The 16,922-nt window shown below is 44.8% G+C and overlaps 1 protein-coding gene and 1 long non-coding RNA gene across 6 annotated transcripts in view; one reads left to right on the top strand and one right to left on the bottom strand.

Annotated features, from left to right (window-relative positions):
• The window catches only part of RNF220 (ring finger protein 220), a 252,268-nt gene that overhangs the window by 168,989 nt on the left and 66,357 nt on the right, over positions 1-16,922 (bottom strand). The gene's annotated exons all lie outside the window — the stretch shown is intronic.
• Positions 14,756-16,922, top strand: part of LOC103884480 — a 55,097-nt gene continuing 52,930 nt past the window's right edge. Inside the window, exons 1-2 of the long non-coding RNA XR_004184848.1 lie at positions 14,756-14,837; positions 15,048-15,182. This is a non-coding gene — a long non-coding RNA (uncharacterized LOC103884480). The remainder of the gene's footprint in view (positions 14,838-15,047; positions 15,183-16,922) is intronic.

The following is a 16,922-nucleotide window of genomic DNA, read 5'->3' as shown; positions in this document are numbered from 1 at the left end:
GCACAGTGCAGGCTGGGCATGGTGGCTCACGCCTGCAATCTCAGCACTTTGGGAAGCTGAGGCAGGAGGATCATTTGAGCTCAGGAGTTCAAGACCAGCCTGGGAAACATAGCAATACCCCATCTCTAGTAAAAATAAAAAATTATGACACGGCAAAACCCTGTCTCTACTGAGAATATAAAAATTAGCAGGGCATAGTGGTGCTTGCCTGTAGTCCCAGCTACTCAGGAGGCTGAGACAGAAGGATCACCTGAGCCTTGGGAGGTCGAGGCTGCAGTGGGCCGTGATCATGCCACTGCACTCCAGCCTGGGTGAAAGGGCAAAACTCTGTCTCAAAAAAAAAAAAAAAAAAATCACAATGCCAAAAGGCCACCACTGTAAGACACTCCTGTTACTACAGTGAGCAGTTCCCTATTTATTTTTATATTTATTTACTTATTTTTTTGATACAGAGTCTCACTCCGTCACCCAGGCTGGAGTGCAGTGGTGCAATCTCGGCTCACTGCAACCTCCACCTCCCAGGTTCAAGTGATTCTCCTGCCTCAGTCTCCTGAGTAGCTGGGATTACAGGTGTGCGCCACCATGCTCAGCTAATTTTTGTATTATTCTTATTATTTTTTTAGTAGAGATGGGGTTTCACCATGTTGGCCAGGCTGGTCTTGAACTCCTGACCTCAAGTGATCCACCCTCCTCAGCCTCCCAAAGTGTAGGGATTACAGGCGGGAGCCACCATGCTCGGCCCAGGTTCCTACTTTATAACGCAAACAAATAAGGATGCCCAGGGGCTTCTCTCCCTGTATCTCCATCCTAAATTTTGAGACTTTACCCTCAAAGCCCAAATTCTGCAAAAGGGTCACAAATCAGGGTACAGTCCTTACTTCTGTTGCAGCAACCACAATTTTATTTTATTTTTTAAAATTATTTATTTATTTATTTATTTTTGAGACAGAGTCTCGCTCTGTCACCCAGGCTGGAGCACAGTGGCACAATCTCAGCTCACTGCAACTTCTGCCTCCCGGGTTCAAGCGATTCTCCTGCTTCAGCCTCTCAAGTAGCTGAGACTACAGGCATGCACCACCATGCCTGGCTAATTTTTAGTAGAGGCAGGGTTTCGCCATGTTGACCAGGCTGGTCTCGAGCTTCTGATCTCAGGTGATCTGCCCACCACGGCCTCCCAGAGTGCTGGGCTTACAGGCGTGAGCCACCACACCTGGATGACAATTTTTAAACCGTCCTAACTCTAACACACAACCTGGGACAAAGCAGTTTGCTGCTGTTAACTGTGTTACTTATAATAATAGTTAACATTTATTGAGCACTTGCTGTTTGGCAGGCATTGTTCTAGGCTTTTGGCATGGATTATCTTATTTATTCCTTAGAACAACCCTAGAGGTGGATAATATTATTGCCAATTTCATTGGTTAGATTGTGAAGATTGACTCCTGGAGATATTGGCTCAGCTTCCCAAGTCCACACAGCTAGGAGGTGGTGGAGCTGAGATTTGAACCCATGCAGTCGAGCTTCCCAGCCCACTCTTAGCCATGAAGCTCCATGGCTTCCCAGGTGGGCTTTACTGTTGAACAGACACATGGATGTATCCTGAACAGCTCTTCTGGAATGGCCCTAGGGAGATACTGCTGAAGACGATTCTACACTGTGATGCTTACTTTTCCTAACCAACCATTTTGATAAAAAGCCAGCGTGATTTATTTGGCCCTGGGTCCGTAGTTCAATGTTAATCTGCATGTTGGTTTAAGCTCTCACTAGTAACCTTGGAGAGAGAGCAAAGAAGAAGAAAAATGAGGCCAAAATTCATTTTAAATTTTAAAGTTATTTTTAAAAAGAAAGATGATGGGGGAAGAGAACATATGTCTGACTCTTGAAAGGAATGAGCCTCTGTCTGTTGCCCATGATTTTCTCCGACTTTGAAGCTCTGGCCCCTGCTGGAGCCTCTGAGCGCTCTCAGCCTATGTGCTCCTGTTAAAGGTGATGAGGACAAAATTGGGACAGGTCGCCAAAAAGACCCCCCCTGCCACTTTGTTCTGGGCGAATGCTCTGTCTTTCTGAACATTCTCAGCTTTAGCTAAGCAAAGAAAGGGCAGCCCCTATTTCATAAGAAGAAAGCGAGAGGGTCTGGGAGACTGTTCCTTCCCCAAGTATTCAGAGAGTTGCTGAATAACAGGGAGAAAAGAGTCAGAGAAAGGACAAAAAAATAAAAAAGTAAAAATAAATAAAAAATAAAATGACACAGCAGAGCTCTAAGCCCTCTCCTATCAGGTTTTACAGAGGGGCAATAGATTTTCTTCACTGCCAGTCCTGACTTATCACAGCCTTGTTTTTAATGAGGTATAATAAGGGGAACATTTTGTAACAACACGGTTCCCCTATTTTATCCCGCAAACAGCTGTGTCATGCTTGTGGCTGGAAGAATGAATCATATCTCTGCCTGCATATGCTAACTCCCATGTAATTACCCCAGCATCTTAAATAAAGCAGGCCCTAAACCTGTCGCTCATATTACAAGCAAACGGTGCAGACCTCGTAACTGGGGCCTCTATTATTACAATTAATTTATCACAGAAGCGACTGAGATTAGAGGCTAGAATTAAAACCCAGAGCATGGAGAGTCACCGCAGTGACACTGAAAAACAGGCTCTTGAGAGGTGGCTGGCTCCAGCGGCTGCCTGACTAATGCCTTTCCTGGGGAAAAACGACCTTAGTTGGATTTTGTTTTCTTTACATTTTTCCCACTCGAAGATTTTACTAAAGTGATTTCGGTGCCTCTCTTGATTCAAAATGATGTTGGAAAAATTCTACCTGCTACTTAACCAGAACCCTGAGCAGGAGTCACCATTTTCTCATTCTTAAACGACCACTGTCTCTCCATAGGAACAGTCCCAGGAGACCTCCCATTTGTTTTTGTTATTAGAAAGGAATTTCTCACGACATCAGTTTGTTTCCTTTCAGGGCACAGGAGATTGGGGGGAGGAAGAGAATAGTCTAGAGCATTTGCCTCAAATATGAAATGCTGTTTGTTTGTATCTCTTCAGGCAGGGGTTTCTCAGCCAGGGTTCCTCAACTGAGCCACAAAGACAGAAGAATTACCTGAGCACTATTTTCTTTCTTTCTTTTCTTTTTTTTTTTTTTGAGAAGGAGTCTCGATCTGTTGCCCAGGCTGGAGTGCAGTGGCACCATCTCAGCTCACTGCAACCTTCACCTCCCAGGTTCAAGTGATTCTCCTGCCTCAGCCTCCCAAGTAGCTGGGACTACAGGTGTGTGCCACCACACCCAGCTAATTTTTTGTATTTTTAGTAGAGATGGGGTTTCATCATGTTAGCCAGGATGGTCTCCATCTCCTGACCTTGTGATCCACCTGCCTTGGCCTCCCAAAGTGCTGGGATTACAGGCATGAGCCACCGTGCCCGGCCACCAGAGCAACTATTTTCTTAGTTCTCCCAAGGACAGTACAACTTGTACATCTAGACTGTACATTCCAGATGCGTAGGAGAGAAATTCATTAATTACAGTCAATGGCTTAGGGCATTCGTGGTTACCATGGTTGAAAAAGCTTGAAGACAGACAATCAGATTGACCCAGTTACAGAAATACTGAGGGACCCACCCGAGAACTCTCCTCCAGATGTGAGTCAGCTCCCATTCTGTTCAAAACAGTTCTTACTCAGCTCCTGGTGCTCAGGCTCCTTTCGTCCATGGAGTGGCCTCTGCCAGTTCTCCCACCTACAGCCCTAAATATGGGCTATGTCTCCAGGCACGGGCACAGGGGGATCCTGTGGCTGTTGCCTTCGTACTTGCTGGTGCTCAGCAGTCTACTGTCTGTGAGTTCTACCCGCTGTGCCGCAGAGTGTACTATGTGCTCACTGAAACCCGTTTCCTCTTCTTCCTGGGCACACAGCTTGATTGCATTCCCAGCCTCCCTCGCAGTTAGATAGGAATTCCCCTCACTGGATCGTAGGTGGAGGTGATGTAAGCCATTTCCCCTGAGCCAATACAAATCTCCTACTTGACCCTTCATGCTCTTTCTTTTCTCCTGTGCCAGTTAGAGCATCCAGCAGGGGGATCCTGAACCCTAGGGGGCGGCTCAACCTGGATTCCAAAGGCACTGCTATGTGACTGCCTTCTAAAAAGGATTTGTTGGATGTAGTCATTAGCCTACCCTGACTAATAAACCCTGAAAATGAGATGCCTCGACCCCACCTCAGGAGGCTCTACAGCTTGTGAAGAACAAGGAAGGAAGCAGAAGCAGCCCAAGGCTGGGAAACAGTTGTCCCCAGATTTTGGAGACATTTCACTGCTTGCCTAGGAAAAGCAAGGGTACGGGGCTTAGGAGGGCCAAGGCTAGCAGTGGGCCCAGACTCCTGGAAACGGGGCTCACAGCTTCAGGGGTTTCTCACACATCTGACAAGCTGCATTCTGATAGGTTTTGGAAGGCTCAAGGCAGAAAAGAGCATAAGAGGGAAGGCTATGAACATCTGATTTAAACAAAATAATAAAGTATGCAAAAGCAAACTATAAATCATAAATCAGATCAAGTTGCACCACTGCTTACACTCTTTGGCCCTCTCTGATCTGACCCCTTATCTAGCCTGCCACTGCTATGTTCTCACAGCTCCTCAGACATATCTTCATTGAACGCCTCTTCAGGGTAACCTGCTGGCCCACTAGCTCGGGAGTTCTTCAAGGGCTGGAGAAGAGCCTCATTTACCTTCATACCCCTTTAGCCAGCTCCGGGCCTGGAACCCGGTACTAGCTCAGTATCTGCTAAATGAATGAGCACAAAGCACTGTATGTGTTAGTATGACGAGTATATTTTCTGATATGGGCATGGCACTTCTCCCTTTCCTGACTCCATTGTTGAGATGCTTTCTAAAATAGTACTGTGAGCCTGGACATAGTTCTTCCACATGTTTTCATTTGGTTTCCCTTCTGATGTAGAACAGTATTTAAAAGCGGGGCTTCTGACGTCAATCAGGGTAGAACAGGGCTAACTGGCTGCAAAGAGATGGAACTCATCCTTGTGAAAGGTGTGTATTAATACCATGCTTGGGCTGGGCGTGGTAGTTCATGCCTGTAATCCCGGTGCTTTGGGAGGCTAAGTCGGGAGGATGGCTTGAACCCAGGAGTTTGAGACCAGCCTGGGCAACAAAGCAAGACCCTGTCTCTACAAAACATAGAAAAAGTAGCCAGGTGTGATGGCGTGCACCTGTAGTTCTAGCTATTCTGGAGGCTGAGGCAGGAGGATTGCCTGAATCCCGCAGTTTGAGGCTACAGTGAGCCATGATCTTGCCACTGCGCTCCAGCCTGGGCTACAGAGCAATATCCCATCTGGACAGAAAAAAAAGTGCGCTTCAGTGTGGTGGCTCACTCTTACAATCCCAGCACTTTGAAAGGCCGAGGCAGGCAGATCACTTGAGGTCAGGAGTTTGAGACCATCCTGGCCAACATGGTGAAACCCTGTCTCTACTAAAAATACAAAAATTAGCCAGGTATGGTGGTGCATGCCTGTAATCCCAGCTACTCAGTAGGCTGAGGCAAGAGAATCGCTGGAATCTGAGAGGCAGAGGTTTCAGTGAGCTGAGATTGCACCACTGCACTCCAGCCTGGGTGACAGAGCGAGACTCTGTCTTTAAAAAAAAAAAAAAAAAAAAAATTTACTGAATTACCCTAGACTATGCCAAGGATAAATGTGAAGAATCCTATTTCAGATCCCCTAGAACTCAAATGCCTCATGACAACCAGAGCATAGCTCCTTTCTTCCTACAGAAAGATTTCTAGCTCCACTGAAGCTATTCATTGCTCACTGAGAGAAGGAACACAAAAATTCTTTGAAAATTATGCAGCATCTAAAAGGCGAACGGACTGGAGTTAGTATCAGTCTTCTCTCCCCACTTCCTTCAAATGTCTTCACCACAGCAACTGCCCCCAACCCCTCCTGCTCCCCTGAGAAGCGAGCCCCGGGGATCCAGACTAGACCGGGTCTGGTCTGCAGGCCGTGTATTCTTAGTTCTGTCTGATTTTTTGAACATTATTTCTCTACGGAAAAATGAATCCGTTTGGAATAGAAATCAAATGTGGGTTCAGGATCAGACACATGGGGTTTAAATCCCAGTTCTGCTACCTGTAAGTTGAGAAACGTTAGGAAAATTAACCTTTTAAGCTTCTCTTTTCTTGTAAAATGGGAATGAAATAAAACCAAAGTCAAGGGGCCCAAGCACCGCGTGCAGAACTTGTGGCGCAATGCCTGACACAGAGCGGGCACCCAGGAAAAGCGGGTGCTCGTTGTGTTGGCTTCTTATCTCTGAATTAACTTCATCTGCTCCCTGTTCTCTTCTGTTACAACTGAGAGAATGACCCTCTTACGAATGAAGTCTAATCCCTCACACGCGGTCTGGATTCCATCCCTTCTTGTCTTTTAAAACTGCTTCATCATCGCTGTTTCTTGACTGTCAGTCTTTTTCTTTGCCTGGATCACTTCCATCAGCGCACACACACATGCACTGGTATCTTCTCTCAAGAATAAAAAAGTTCCCTCTCTTGATTCCACATCCTTTCCACTTGCCATCATATTTTTCTGCTCTTCTTTTTTCCTCCTTTATTTCTTCTAAAGAAAAACAAATTTTAAAAAAAGGGATACATGTGCAGAACATGCAGGTTTGTTCCATAGGTCTACGTGTGCCATGCTGGTTTCTGCTCCTGTTGACCTGTCCTCTAAGTACCCCCGCTCAATCCCCAGCCCCCGCTCAACCCCCGGCCCCCGCTCAACCCCCGGCCCCCGCTCAACCCCCATCCCCCAGCAGGCCCTGTGTGCGTGTTGTTCCCTTCTCTGGGTCCATGTTCTCATTGTTCAACTCTCAGTTATGAGTAAGAATATGCGGTGTTTGGTTTTCTGTTCTTGTTAGTTTGCTGAGGATGATGGCCAGCCCAGGACGGAGTGCAGCAGCACGACCACAGCTCACTGCAGCCTCGAATTCCTGAGCTCAGTGATTCCCCCTGCCTCAGCCTCCCAAGTAGCTGGGACTACAGGTGCATGTCATCAAGCCCAGTTAATTTTTAAAATTCTTTTGCAGAGATGGAGTCTCACTATGTTTCCCAAGCTGGTCTTGAATTCCTGGGCTCACACAATCCTCCCACCTCGGCCTCTCAAAGTGCTGGGATTATAGGCGTGTGCCACCATGCCCAGTCTTCTGCTCTTCTTTACTCCAGACACCTCCAAGGTGTTGTCTACATCTGCTGCATACCTTTTCTCACCCCCTATTGGCTCTTCAATTCATGTCAACTTGAATTTGCCCTGACATTCCACTAAGCTCTTCTCAAAGTTACCTATTGCCCTCCATATTGACAAATCCTGAAGACACGTATGTCTCTGTCCTTGATCTCCCAGGAGCATTTGACACAGCTCATCATTTTCTCATCATTTTCTATTTTACTGTATTTTATTTTATTTCATTTTATTTTACTTTTTGAGACAGAGTCTCACTCTGTTGACCAGGCTAGAGTGCAGTGTTACAACCTCAGCTCACTGCAAACTCTGCCTCCCATGTTCCAGCAATTTTTCTGCCTTAGCCTCCCAAGCAGCGGGGACTGCAGGCGCATCCAACCATGCCAAGCTAATTTTTGTATTCTTAATAGAGACGGGGTTTCACCATGTTGACCGGGCTGGTCTTGAACTCTTGACCTCAAGTGATCCCAAAGTGCTGGGATTACAGGCGTAAGCCACTGTGCCCGGCCCATTGTCTCTTTTAAAACACTCCCTTTTCCTCCTTGGTTTTACGAACTCTATCGTCCATTCCTTCTCAGACTCCTTTCTTCTTTTCCTCTACTACATCTTTAAATGTGAGAGTTATCCAACGCTCGAGTCTGTGCCCTTTTATTTTCTCTCTTTTACACCACTCATTTTGATTTCATATTTTGCAATCACTTAATTAATTAATTTTTGAGACAGGGTCACTTTGTTGCCCAGGCTGGAGTGCAGTGGCATGATGAGGGCTCACTGCAGCCTTCACCTCCCGGGCTCAAGCGATCCTCCCACCTCAGCCCGCCGAGTAGCTGGGACTACAGGTATGTGCCATCACACCGGCTAATTTTTTTTGTATTATTAGTAGAGATGGCATTTCGACACGCTGGCCAGGCTGGTCTCGAACTCCTGGACTCAAGTGATCCACTTGCCTTGGCCTCCCAAAGTGCTGGGAGTTGACGTGAGCTACTGTGCCCTGCCTTTGCAGTCATTTTAAATAGCAAGGTGCTGTTATAACTAGAACAACAAAACACAAAGATATGTGACATTGGCTTTGGGACTAGGCAAGTGGGCAGCAAGGAAGCTGATCTAAAAGCCGGGAATAATAGCAACTTGTATTATTTAGTGGTAAATATGTGACTAAACTACAATAATCTGGAAGGCAGGAAATGTATCCTATAAACTAGCGAAGTTGAAGGAGGGGATCTTAAGGCAAAATATTGCAAGCATGAGCTAGCTGCTTTTAGCTGTATTTGATGAGGCACTAACAAGAAAGTGATAAACTCAGAAAAGAACTGGCTAGTGTGCAAGCAGGATTCAGTGGGAATATAGAGAACCCAGAACTTGTGGGGTTGAAAAATAAAACTTTCTCATCTCCAATCTCTCTAGTAAGAGATTTTCAAATTAAGATCCATCCTGGGGCTAAAGACCTAATTCAGAGAGTGCTGTAAGAATGATATTGTTTCAGGGTGAAGTCAAAATCAAGAGTATTAAGCTTTGAAGGAAATCAGATGGCATCTAATAGCCTCTTGCAGCTGAAAATGAAGCTTCTAGAAAACTTAAGAGCAAGGTTCTACAGCAGCCTGACATTCCCAGTACTTAAGTCTGAGTAGATTCTGTCTTGTAAAAATTGTGGATGTGGCTTGTGGTACATAGAGTTGATGAGTATGAAACACATAAAAATCCACAAAGTTGGTTGGGCAGGGTGGCTCACACCCGTAATCCCAGCACTTTGGGAGGCCGAGGCAGGCAGATCACAAGGTCAGGAGATCGAGACCATCCCATCACCATCCCATCACTATCGTTAGTGATCGAGGCCATCACTAACACGGTGAAACCCCGTCTCTACTAAAAATATAAAAAATTAGCCAGGCGGAGGTTGCAGTGAGCCGAGATCACGCCACTGCCCTCCAGCCTGGGCGACATAGCGAGACTCTGTCTCAAAAAAAAAAAAACAACCACAAAGTTTGTGAAAGAGCTGTATTGGCAAAAGACTGCCAGCTCCAACTGAAAGAGACAGAGACTATTCAAGAAGTAAAAAGATTTCTGGGGCCCCAAATTTCTACATGTAGGCAGTAGGCTGAAAAAAGCGGCTCAGCCACAAAAATTATTTAATATCTTTTTCAGAAGTGTCCATGGGTGATGTCCAAGGATGATGGAAAAGGAAGGTCTGCCAGAGGACTGGACCAAGAGCAATGGAGAACAATGGATGGGAGATCCAGAATCAGAGCCTAATCGGAGAGCATTCTCAGCCCCTAGGACTGTGGGGCCTGTCCACATTTGCCCAGTAGAATTTCAGAACTGCTATGGACTGGCGATTTCTGATTTCATTTCTCTCTCTCTCTTTTTTAGAGACAGAGTCTCACTCTGTCACCCAGGCTGGAGTGCAGTGGTATGATTATAGCTCACTGCAGTCTCAAACTCCTGGGCTCATATGATCCTCCTGCCTCAGCCTCCCTCATAGCTAGAACTACAGGCATGCATCAACATGCCCAGCTAATTTTTTAAAAAATGTTTTGTAGAGATGGGATCCTGCTGTGTTGCCCAGGCTGTTCTCAAACCTCTACACTCAAGCAATTCTTCTGCCTCAGCCTTGCAAAGCACCGGGATCAAAAGCATGAACCACGGTGCCTGGTCAGGACTGGTGATTTCTATGTGCTTCTAGTTCTTCCTTTTTTTGTTGTTTGTTTTTTGAGACAGAGTCTCGCTCTGTTGCCTGGGCTGGAGTCCAGTGGCATGATCTGCAACCTCCGCCTCTCAGGTTCAAGCGATTCTCTTGCCTCAGCCTTCTTAGTAGCTGGGACTACAGGCATGTGCCACCATGCCCAGCTAATTTTTGTATTTTTAGTAGAGACGGGGTTTCACCATGTTGGCCAGGCTGGTCTTGAGCTCCTGAGCTCAGGTGATCCACCGGCCTCGGCCTTCCAAAGTGCTGGGATTACAGGCAGGAGCTATCACGACCGGCGGTTCTTTCCTTTTTTTTTTTTTTTTTTAAATGGAATAATGTATTGTTACTATCCTGTATTCTACCACTGTATGTTGAATGGGATGGGGGATGGGGAGTTGCAATGATTTATTTTTTTAAGTTCTTAGGTCTTCAGATCAAGAGAAACCATATTTAGGCCTGATATACAGATGATAAGATCCTGGATCTTAAGCCAAGTACCACAATTTGAGTGAAAATTGGGGGAGGCTGGGCACAGTGGCTCACACCTATAATTCCAGCACTTTGGGAGGCTGAGCTGGGGAGATCACTTGAGGTCAGGAGTTTGAGACCAGCCTGGCTAACATGGTGAAACCCCGTCTCTACTAAAAATATAAAAATTAGCTGGGTGTGGTAGTGCATACCTTGTAATCCCAGCTACTTGGGAGGCTGAGACGGGAGAATTGCTTGAACCCAGGAGGCAGAGGCTGCAGTGAGCCAAGATTGTGCCATTGTACTCTAGCCTGGGTGACAGAGTGAGACTCTGTCTCAATAAATGAATAAAATACAAACTGGGGGAGTCTTGGGATTGTGGGTGAATGTATTTTGCAGGTGGGAGGGACGTGAATATTCACAAAGAGATGCACTGTTGTAGATTAGATTATTGTTCAAAAACATTTACTTCCCAACTACCTGCATGGTGAATTTTACCTGCTTCTTGACTTTTGACTCAGTTTTGTGATTGTTTTGGCCAATGGCACATTAGCAGATGCGACCAAAGCAAGTACTTGTATGCTTGGTCCTCCCGGAGAGAAAAGCTCTCACCAGGTAGCTGCTGTCTTTTCAGCCTAAGCTGCAGAATGAACATCTTTGGATCAGACCTACTACAAGGAGCAGAGATTCCTGGCCAAGCTGAGCTTAGATCAGATCACCTACAGATGCATGAGAAGTAAGTGCTATTGTATGCAAAGGGTGTGGTTGCTTGTTATGTAGCAATAGCTGATTGGTTTTTTCTCATTCTTCAAATGCAAACAAGCATTTTCCTGCCTCAGGACCATTAAAATACTTGTTCCTTCTTTTTGAACTGTCCTCCTTGCTCATTGCAGGCCTTAACTGCAGATCTTAATTTAAACGCATTTCATCAGAGGCCACTCTTGATAAATCACCCTATTATTCTAGATAGTTGTGCAATTTATTTCACAGCACTCATCCGCATTTGTAACAACAAATAATTATATGTTTCCTTCTTTTCCCCACTCGACTACAAGCCTTACAAGGGAAGGGACCATGTTGATTTATTCACCAATGCATTCTCAAATTGTAGGATTAAGACTGGTGCATAGTGGACTGCTAGTAAATATTTACTGAATAAAAGAATTTTTTAAGTCAGTGAATGAACTTCATATGCATATGTTAGGAAACACTTAGCCTACTCTTTGAGCAGCTTTAGAAAACGTAATTCAATTTCTTTCTATTCCTCTTCTTATTTTTAATAAGAACTATTTTGTTCCCTTCCTAATGAGCTGTGCTTCCCGAGGAATTAGGTTGCCTGCTTGGTAGCTGAACCAACCAATTTGGCCAAAACACATAACTGATGGGCTCTTTGCTTACACTTCCCTGCTTGCTTCTGGACCAGCATTAGGACTCTGGGTCAAAGATGCAGCTCAGGCCATCTGCTATTTCTGCCAAGGCCAGAGCAAACTTTTTCATAAAGTTTGATTAGTCTATCCACCCTGAAAACACAAGCCCGCTCACAAAAATCCCACACACATACAGAGCTTGCCGCAAGGCTGTGACAGAACCCTGAAGCCCAAGGCTCTCTTTCACCTGATGGTTCCAAGTCCACAGCCCGGTGACTCTAACATCTGCCTTCCCTAGGTGCTCCCGAGCTTCCTCCCTGTAGCATTTGCTGCCTTAACTACAAGGTCCCGATAACAGTCTCTGCAATGTTTCTAGGGCCACAGACCACACACTGTGAGAGAAAGAGGGCCTGGGAAGCCTGGAGATCTCCTCCTAAGGACGGGGTAGAAACAGCAGTCAGGGCATGGATCCCGGTACAAGTACCCAGCTAAGCTCATTGTTTCTGGAGGTCTGGCTTTCTGGCTTTTCTAACTCTAAATTTCTTCAAGTCAAGATCTTTGACTTTAATCTCTACACTTTTCTATTTTCTTTTCCTTCTTCAAGGCATTAAACTTTTATTAAACATTATATATGAGTTATATGAAAGTTATGAAGCCCAATAAAATGAACATTTGTGAACCACCATCCCACTTAAGAAAGAGAACATGACTATTTACAGTTGGGATCTCTGATGTGCTCCTTCTGGACCCCAAGTCCATACTTCCCCATCCCACCCACAGAACTAGCATCTCAGATTTTTCTTCCCCTCAGGTCCCTATTTTCTTTATAGCTTACCAAATATATATATGTTCTTAAGCAATATATTGCTTAGTTTTGCTTGTTTTGGAACTTTATAAGCACGTATATCATACTGTATGTATTCTTCTGCAACTGATTTTCTTTCTTTCTTTTTGTGTGTGTGTGTGTGTGTGTGTGTGTGAGATGCAGTCTCGCTCTGTCACCAGGCTGGAGTGCAGTGGTGTGATCTTAGCTCACTGCAACCTCTGCCTCCCCGGTTCAAGTGATTCCCCTGCCTCAGCCTCCCGAGTAGCTGGGACTACAGGTGCATGCCACCACACCCAGCCAATTTTTGTATTTTTGTTTTTTTTTTTTTTTTTTTTGAGACGGAGTCTCGCTCTGTGGCCCAGGCTGGAGTGCAGTGGCCAGATCTCAGCTCACTGCAAGCTCCGCCTCCCGGGTTCACGCCATTCTCCTGCCTCAGCCTCCCGAGTAGCTGGGACTACAGGCGCCCGCCACCTCGCCCGGCTAGTTTTTTGTATTTTTTTAGTAGAGACGGGGTTTCACCGTGTCAGCCAGGATGGTCTCGATCTCCTGACCTCGTGATCCGCCCGTCTCGGCCTCCCAAAGTGCTGGGATTACAGGCTTGAGCCACCGCGTCCGGCCAATTTTTGTATTTTTAATAGAGATGGGGTTTCACCATGTTGGCCAGCCTGGTCTTGATCTCTTGACCTCGTGATCCACCTACCTCGGCCTCCCAAAATGCTGGGATTACAGGTGTGAGCCACTGCGCTCAGCCTCTGTAGACATTAATACACTCAATAATGGCACCCAATAGATGATAAATCCTATTACAGAGAAACTCTCTTATTCAATGCATTGGATGATTAATCTGAAAAGTCCTGTATATCATTAAACAGAGATATATACTTACCTTGAACATTTTATTTTAACTTAAAAAAATACAAATATAGATTCATTCTCCAAGTTTTTGATGTAGGGCCAAAGGTATGTGTCTGCTGACTGGCTTTTTAGATCTTTCCTGCATAAATCACACCCATAACACATTGTCTACAATTTTAGTTTTTAGTGGAACAAGAACTTAAAGCAATTAGGGTGTAGATTCCTAGACTGTTGTGATTTTTTTTTTCCTCAGTCTTACCCACATATCTTTCAACAGCAATTATTTTAGATATTTACCATAGTTTTTAACTTAGCTTTCATAGAAAAAATAAAATATCCAATTTTATATCATTGAGTTTACAAAATACAGTTGTCCCTTCATGTCCACAGTAGATTAGTTCCAGGACCCCCTCCAGATACCAAAACACTTGGATGCTCAATTCCCTTATATAAGATGGCATAGGATTTTCATATGACCTTCACATATCCTTTTGTACATTTTAAATAATCTCTAGATACTTATAACACCTAATATAATGCAAATGCTATGTAAATAGTTCTTATATTTATTTTTTATTTGTATTATTTTTTATTGTTGTGTTGTTTTTATTTTTATTTTTTTGGAGACAGGGTCTCGCCTTGTCACCCGGGCTGGAGTGCAATGGCGTGATCATAGCTCACTGCAGCCTGGAACTCGTGGGCTTAAGTGACATTCCTGCCTCAGCTTCCCAAGTAGCTGGGACTTTAGGTGCATGCCACCACACACAGCTAATTTTTAAATTTTCTGTAGAGACAGGGTCTTGCTGTGTAGCCCATGCTGGTCTTGAATTCCTGGCCTCAAGTGATTCTCCCTCCTTGGCCTCCCAAAGTGTTGGTATTACAGGTGTGAGCCATGCCACTCCCAGCCTATTATTATTGTTATTATTATTATTATTATTATTTTGGAGATGGAGTCTCGCTCTGTCACCCAGGCTGGAGTGCAGTGGTGTGATCTCGGCTCACTGCAACCTCCGCCTCCTGGATTCAAGCGATTCTCCTGCCTCAGCCTCCCAGGTAGCTGGGATTACAGGCACACACCACTAGGCCCAGCTAATTTTTGTATTTTTAGTAGAGACGGGGTTTCACCATGTTGGCCAGGCTGGTCTTGAACTCCTGACCTCAGGTAATCCACCCCCCTCTGCTTCCCAAAGTGCTGGGATTATAGGCGTGAGCTACCGCACCCGGCCTATTATTTTTTTATTGTGTTTTTTTTTCTTGAATATTTTTGATCCGTGGTTGGTAGAATCTGTGGATGAGGAACCTGTGAATACAGAGGGATGACTGTACTTAATGAAATTAGGTAACTGCAATAATAACTAGCACTGGTATAAAGAGGCTTAGAAACAAGTACAGCTGAGTTCTGGTAAGCACACAAGACAACACGTGGGAATGACAGTAAGTGGCCAGGATGGTATACTAGCAAAACCATCAGCTGATAGTATGTCGTGGGCATCAGTTAGAATGTTATACACAGGATATAGAGAGTGTCGGTTAACCGGGCATGTAAGTTAAGTGGAAGTCGGTTGAGATAGCTACGATATTATTATTCTCTCTGTTTCTACCATTGACCTAGTTACAGGGCCCGATTATCTTCTCAGCTGACCTCTCTGAAGGAAATTATCTTCAATCAGGCTGGTTCATTGTTGAGGTCTGCCCCTGGCCAGAAAGGAACAGAGGAACACATAGACTCCCCAAGAAATGAAGCCTAGTAAGTTGGAAGAGATTTTAAAATATTTAGTTTTCAAAGGATTACTCCTGATTTCTGAGAGTCCCCATCCCTGATGAGCTGAGATGGGGAGAAAAGTTCCACCTCTCTACACTGTCCTGTGATGGGCACAGCACTGTGGAGAGGAAGGTCTGACTTTAATTAGTCAGACCATCACCCTACTAAACTCCACTGAAACCAAAACAAACCAGGCAGTCCCATATGTCATAAGAATTAAAGGCATGGTTCCCACTTCCTAACGATGCTTTTACAGAAACCGTTCCACTGTAAAACTTTATGATTTGAATCTTTATAGCTGCCAGCAGAGCACATGTTCACTGCCTTAAATTATAACTTAATCACAATAGAAACTGACTTTCCAGCCCTTTGCAGTCAAGACGGGAGAGAAAAGGGGCCTCCAGAACAAACGGCTGCTATTCCTCTGCCCACCTGCCTCTTCCTGCCCTGCCTAGTGTAGTCCCAGGAAAGCAGAGGATGCGGGGAAACACATACCTCACAGCCCAGGAAAACTTCAAAGCCAGAACCTTCTAGTATGGTCTAGAGACATGAATATTGTCCTGTCCAGGACTTACGTGGCCTAGTTAGGGCGAAGTGAGTGCTGCCGAGAAGCAAAAGGCAAGAAGGATCAGAGGGAGAAAGGCAAGGCGGCAGGGAGCTGCAGGCATGTGCACCCATCTCATTACCCTGCTCTGGCCAGCTCACTCCGTTCCTTAACTTTGGTTGACATCCTCTATTGTTGCAGACTAGTTTGACAAAAAAAGGAAACAAAAGCAAAATATCCCCACCTCTCCTCAGCTGAACACAGCTGAAACAGAAAGTGTGGGAAGGAGAGTGACAGAAGCTGTTGGACCGGAAGGCTGAGGCCAGATCCTGAAGGGCCTTGTGTGGCACACTCAGAAATGTTTATTTTATCCTGTAGGCAATTGGGAACAATTTAAAATTTTCAGTACTGAAGCAACCTGATGAGATTGCCTTTCAAAAAGACTCCACATTCAAAGAAGATACACAAACGGCCCCAAAATGAAAAGATACTCAGTATCATCAGTTACTAGGGAAATGCAAATCAAAACCACAGTGAGATACTGCTTCACACCCACCAGGATGGCTGTTTACATAACAAAAAAACCAAACCAGAAAATAAGTGGCACCCAGGATGTGGGAAAACTGGACCCCTCATGCAGGGCTGATGGGAATGGTATAAATGGTGCAGTGGCTATGGAAAGGAGTTTGGCAGTTCCTCAAAACGTTAAACATACAGTTATCACACGACCCAGCAATTCCACTCCTAGATATATACCCAAGAGAATTGAAAACATATGTCGACACAAAAACTTGTATAGCAATGTGCATAGCAACATTATTATAATAGCCAAAATGTGGAAATGAGATCAATTCCATCAAGTAATGAATGGCTAAACAAAATATGGTATATCCATACAATGGGATACTATTAAGCCATAAAAAGGAATGAAGTACTGAAACATGCTACAATAGTGGTAAAACTTGAAAACATTATATTAAAGGAAACAAGCTAGACACAAAAGGCCACATATTTTACGATTTTATTTATGTGCAATGTCTAGAATAGGTAAAATCCCAGAGATGGTAAGCAGATTAGTGGTTGCCAGGAGATGGAGAAGAGGGGGAATTCAGAAGTACAGGGCTTCTTGTTTTTGTTTTTGTTTTTTGAGACAGAGTTTCGTTCTCGTTGCCCAAGCTGGA

The sequence above is a fragment of the Papio anubis genome, chromosome 1 (genome assembly GCF_008728515.1).
Source record: "Papio anubis isolate 15944 chromosome 1, Panubis1.0, whole genome shotgun sequence".
In the NCBI taxonomy this organism is placed as follows: domain Eukaryota; kingdom Metazoa; phylum Chordata; class Mammalia; order Primates; family Cercopithecidae; genus Papio; species Papio anubis.
This window is presented reverse-complemented; position numbering and strand designations above follow the sequence as displayed.